Below are 5,995 nucleotides of genomic sequence, written 5' to 3' on the forward strand. Positions count from 1 at the left end.
TTACTAAGACTGCAGATGGCTTAGTGTGAGCTCAAGGAGGAGCAAATATTACGAGTATAAAGGATGAAATTCTACTGTATTAGCATGAGGATAGCATGAGTATGATATTTGGAATTCGTACAATATGATTTGGAATGATACGTTAGAAGATATATAGCCCTCGTGATCGTAAGTTGAGGTGGGGCCCACATGATTAGGTTTCTATAAAGGACATATGACAAGTTATATAGCCAATATATGTGAAGTTAAACACAACTCAAGAAGGACCCTTGAGACAAATCCAAGTGTAAGCCCTCCAAAAAGATGTTTTTAAGTTACGTTTTCGGGTGATCTGACTTCGGGAGGCCATAACCCCATCAATATTTGGTAATTTGGGAAAACTCCAAAAATTAAAGTTGTAGATAATTGAAATACCTTTCCAACCATAGGTCGTGGGTCTTCACACTACATAGGGATAAAAGATTATGGACGTTTTAAGACAGAAAGGTAATGCTGGGCACTGGGCTCGGCCCAACCCGACTCAAGGTCGGTGGGAACCGACCCAAGACCCATATATAAGGGATAAAGTCATAAAAATTCATTCATTTATACATCAAGCAGTCCACAAAATTTTAGAGAGGGAGAGAGGAGAGCTAGAGAGAGAAAGTGGAGAATCGATCAAGTTCGAGGCCCCGAATCCCAAGGCTCGTGAAGGATAAAGTGTAGTACGAGTTTGTCGTCGTTTTAAGCTAAAAGTTGAACTTGGGGGATGTTGGTTTCGTGGTGGCTGCTCATATAAGGTATGTTTAAGATGTTAATGATGTTCTTACCATGATCATTGATAGATTTGACGGGTTAGAATAGAGAAAATGACGTTGAAAGTTCGGTTATAATTTTTGGATATCAAATGACTTGGGGGCTGTTTTGGTATGATTAAATGGATAGAATTAGTTGGATATTGATATAAAATGATTTTTGATATGTTTTTGATAAGTTGCTGTTCTTGAATTTGGGAGAATAAACTGTATGAAGATATCGTATACAAAGCGTATACTGGGTTGTTTTGGGGTATATCTTTGGGAGTTGATGCTTTGAGTTTAAAAAGACTTATACGAGATGGTTTTTGTTGTTGTTGTTGGTTGTTGATTGTGTTGTTAAATTTAATTTGAATTAGAGGGAAGCGAAGATTACAGGGAAAATGCTGCCTGAATTTACGGAAGTTAATTACGAGCTTAGAGAAGTATATGAACCTTTTTCAAGTTGTCTACGGGGTTTCCTTTACCTTGATTGTGGATTGGCCAGTGTTTGGAAGCATAAGTTAAGCTAATCACATAAGCGACAAGGTATGTAAGGCAAACCTTTCTTCTTTTGGCATGATTCTTGTTGTTATTCGTTCTATATGTACTTCATATGATTCCATTCTTAGACGAGTAAGGTCTAAATGTTTCTTGTGATGCCTTATTGATATTGTACTCCTATTTTGTTCTGAAGTGAACACCTATAAGGAGCCACGTTGAGTTGTGTATATGGTTTTACTAATGATTTCGAGAAAATGAGTTTTATACTAAACGAAACATAAAGTTTGATTTTCAAAACTACTCCGAAGGGGGTGCGAGATTTTACTACTTCATTTCATTTACGATTTATGTTTACATTCCATAGTATCATCCCTTTGTATTGACATGATAATTATTATTTGGGTAAGGCAATAAGATGAAATTGAGTAGAATATAGGTAGTAAGAATTTCATAACAATTCTACCCTCAAACCTGGAAGTATGTCCTCCTGAGTCTAGTGAGATACAAATTTGATAACTCCTTATGAAAGACTAAGGCTAATAACTAGATTGTGATTAATTGATTAGTGACTTATGATATGAATTGAAATTGATACTTGTGGATTGAGTTTGTGTTGACATGATTGTGATATTAAGCCGGAAGCGGCTGCCCGAAGGGGCCATCATTATTATGCCGGAAGCGGCTTTCCGAAGGGACTATTGTGATACTAGCCGGAATTGGCTGTCCGAAGGGACCATTATGTTAACATGTCGGAAGTGGCATGTGTGATGGATTGCATTATTTACTTAAAGATTGTTTTGAGATTTCGTGTGCACATTTATGTTTCATCTAGCGAAGGCTGCAGGTATTGGGTTTGATTGTGATTTCTTCTGTCCTAAGTCAAATTATGATTATGATTCATTACCACCTTACATACTCAGTACATTATCCGTACTGACGTCCTTTTGCCTGGGGACGCTGCGTTCATGCCCGCAGCCCCAGATTGTTTGACAAGTGTAAAGCTAGGATGCTTGACGCCAGTTGGGATTGGTAAGTTCCACGTCATTCTGGAGCTGTGTTGAGTCATGTATAGATATGTATGATTATGGTTATGTCATGGCCCTGTCCTAACTCATAATGTTCAGTTTACTTCTTAGAGGCTTCTGCAGACAGTGTCCTGTAGTATGTTTGTCGAGATGTCGACAAAGTGATGTCAGTTGAGTCATTTGTGGATTTTAAAAGATTATGCATTTTAGATGATTTTGAATTGGTTTAAAGTACTTATTTGATTGAAAGTTTTCATAATCGTTATAAAGACAATGATTTCTATTTGGAAAAGTTTTATGTTCTTAAAAGTTTTTGAAATGACAGGTTTTGATAGAGCGAATGTCTGAGGGTTCGCTCGACTCTGATGAGAGTCGGGTGCCCGTCATGCCCTACCATTGTTATGGTGTGACACCATACCTCTGAACGTGACCAATAGGTCCCACAACATTTCTCAAAATAACATGAACCTTTAGATACAGACACAATCATAGCCCACTCTGAACCGGTAAAATACTGTGATTCTGCTAACCTTTGTTTCACCCTTCTAAAGCCGTTCTTCGCACCACGATTTCATAGAATCACACGAACACAAGTCTGAAACCTTTACTTACTCAAGCCAGAAAAGAATACTTGCCTTATCGGAGCAACTTAAGCAATTCCCTCAAACTGATCTTGCTCATAGTCTACTTCGCTAGTTCCAAGTCTTCTTAAATCTTCAATTACCATCTTTGGAAGCACACCCACTGAATACCTCACCGAGCTAAGTCTGTTGGAAACCATCTGATCACTCTAAAGACCTTTTGCAACCATAGTACCTCCTTGAATCATCACTAAGCCCGACGTAAACCATTATAACTATCTGAATAACTGACCCTGGTAATATATCATCAAGTCTACTCGCAAACCCGGATAAAGCTCGGTAAACCTGTCATATCTCAAATCTGAATTGTAACCCATTGAATTCGTGAAGGTGATTTGCTAGGAAACCCATAAGTCTCTTTGGAAAATATACATAGTCCATCAATCTTAATTTGAACAATTTTTACCCTGAACGAATGCACAACCCTGGAATACCACCAGTAGTCACTCGAACTGACTCCAAACTTTTTGAAACCAATCACAGTCCTATCACCCATCTGGGGCGGCTAATTCTAGTCCTTTAATATTTTTAAAATGCTCACTCAATCTATCTGATTAGTAATATCCATCACATAACACACTACCACGATACGGTCTCATCTCAAAAATACAACTCTAACCTTCACATTATAGGGAATTCCAGAATTCCTCTCCTTTAACCTCATCCACTGTAGAGTGCTACAAAATTATCCAATTGTGTATTATACAAGCCACTTCCATAAGCCTTAACATGTCGGTTACCTAAAATTTTCTTCTCACTAGTTGTTGATCACGAAACTCTGTCATATCACTTAGTCCATTTCTGTAGAATCCCTTCTCTAAGCGTACTCACGATCGCAAATCGTCTAAAATATGTAAGGCAACATCTCTACAACCTATACTTGACCCAAGTAATCCTAAAGATGTACCTGATTTTTATCGATTCTCGATCAACTATACCTCTTCCCGACTCTTCAAATCCCTAATTGCAATCAAATCACAATCATCAACACCGTCTAACCATTTCTCGAGCCCACTCAATAGAATGCCGCATAATCATAAGTTTTGCAAACAAGCCGAGTCAATCCTAGAGATAGTAGCATGTCACACATTGATAGTAGCATGTCACACAATTTACACCCTAGAGTTCCCTTAACTCACTGGACTCTAAAAATGAAAACCTTCTAAATCCAGCATATCACATACACAGTCCCACTGCTGCTCTGACGTATATCCACTAAGATGCCCTTGCTCAAATTCCAAAATTTCTCTACAACTCGAACTAATTCGAACCTCATCATTAATTTACCACTTCAATGCCTTTTAATGCTACTCGCCCACGAACAATCATCTCTTGCCTTACTTGTCAAATCGGAACACCTCTTACCATTCGCGTGATTATCCCTTCCATTCGATCTACTCAACCGAGTAGTAACACCAATAGTAGTAGGAACTAGCCGAACTTACACAATAGGTACAAGGCTCTCAATCCCAGTCCAATATCATAGGAAATACCCGATAGTTCCTTGAGTACTAAAAACTTCGCACTTGACCAATACTAAAGTAGTTCTTATTAGTCAACCACCGGCTCCTATTGGCCCATGACATAACCAAACATACAAACTCGACACTGAACCCTTATATCTATTCAACCACGCATGGCCCAACATAATCCTTGAATCACTAGCTCTCAACTCCACGATATCCTTATCATTCCTCTAAACACGAAGAACCAGTGAACATACCCTTTACCGAAGGACTAGGACCATAGCTGCACCACATCTTAAGTCTCCAATCGTCACAAGTAACATTTCTTTCCTATTTAACATCGATAACCACCTTCCTGAAAGAACCCACAAACCACTACCATATAGTCACATCGAAACCCAACCTAACTTTTCACAACCGAATAAAAATTGCAACCTTAACCTGACGAGCACATCAAATACTAATTGTTCCCTTCTTAATGGCAGTGATTAATCTATCCCAATCCTCTTTCTTACACCTCTGTCCCATTAACACGAAAAAGCTCATATCCAAATACCTTAAGAAATATTACTTTGCTACACGTTTCCCACAAACGTCGTTCTTCAAGTCCTTATTCTCAACTTTATTTCTTTATTACACGCGGTCACTATACTTTTTCCAAATCCGTTGATCCTTACCAAACTTACACTCGTTCCACGCATACCATTCTAATACCCTGACGAAGTTGAAATTTACTCCCAAAACTAAACACATCTCTACCAAATCATACTTGTTAAGTCATAAATGCACTGTTGCGGCTTTCGAGCAACCCTACACTGAAAATATAGCGATCATGTGACCCTTTGTTCCATCTCTCCCATTTCTCAAGACAACCCACACAATGAACGATTCTCAACCACCATCCCACACAACAGAAACCTTAATTCCTAGCTGGATACTAAACTTAGTCACGCGTCCGAATTAGGAAGACATATCTAGTACCACACAAAGCCATGTCATAACAAAACGGCTCGCATAAAAGAGTTGAAAATGAGTTTCCACTATTCGTCGGAGAATAAGACAAGAAAATTCAGACACTAATTGGAATTGACTAGATACCAATTTGAGTATAGTAGCACGAAAGAATGAAATAATTGAAAGTTTCCTAAATGTCCTATAACTTCTCGCAGATAAGTACGGAGCTCATCGTACCGCTCCGGAAGACTCTACTGGTGTCACGACCCGACTAGGGCCATGACGGGTACCCGGGGCTAACCACCGAATACCACTCGTGCTATACTCATTATACACATCATACATTCATTCATATATCTTGTAGTCAAAATCATAGAAAGGCTAACTTCATTTGAAACATATTTTCCTTTATATACATAAGCCCTTCGGCTATCAAAATAATAAATATACAAACATATACATATGACGAGGAATTGTGAGACCATATTACCCATAACTGCGTATCTACGAGCCTCTACTAGAGTACAAAACATAGGGACAGGACGGGACCCCGTCGTGCCCAAAATATATATATACACATATGTACCATAAGAATAATCAATGGCACCTCCAAAAATGTGGTGTTATATCCC

Source organism: Lycium ferocissimum, chromosome 2 (genome assembly GCF_029784015.1).
Source record: "Lycium ferocissimum isolate CSIRO_LF1 chromosome 2, AGI_CSIRO_Lferr_CH_V1, whole genome shotgun sequence".
In the NCBI taxonomy this organism is placed as follows: domain Eukaryota; kingdom Viridiplantae; phylum Streptophyta; class Magnoliopsida; order Solanales; family Solanaceae; genus Lycium; species Lycium ferocissimum.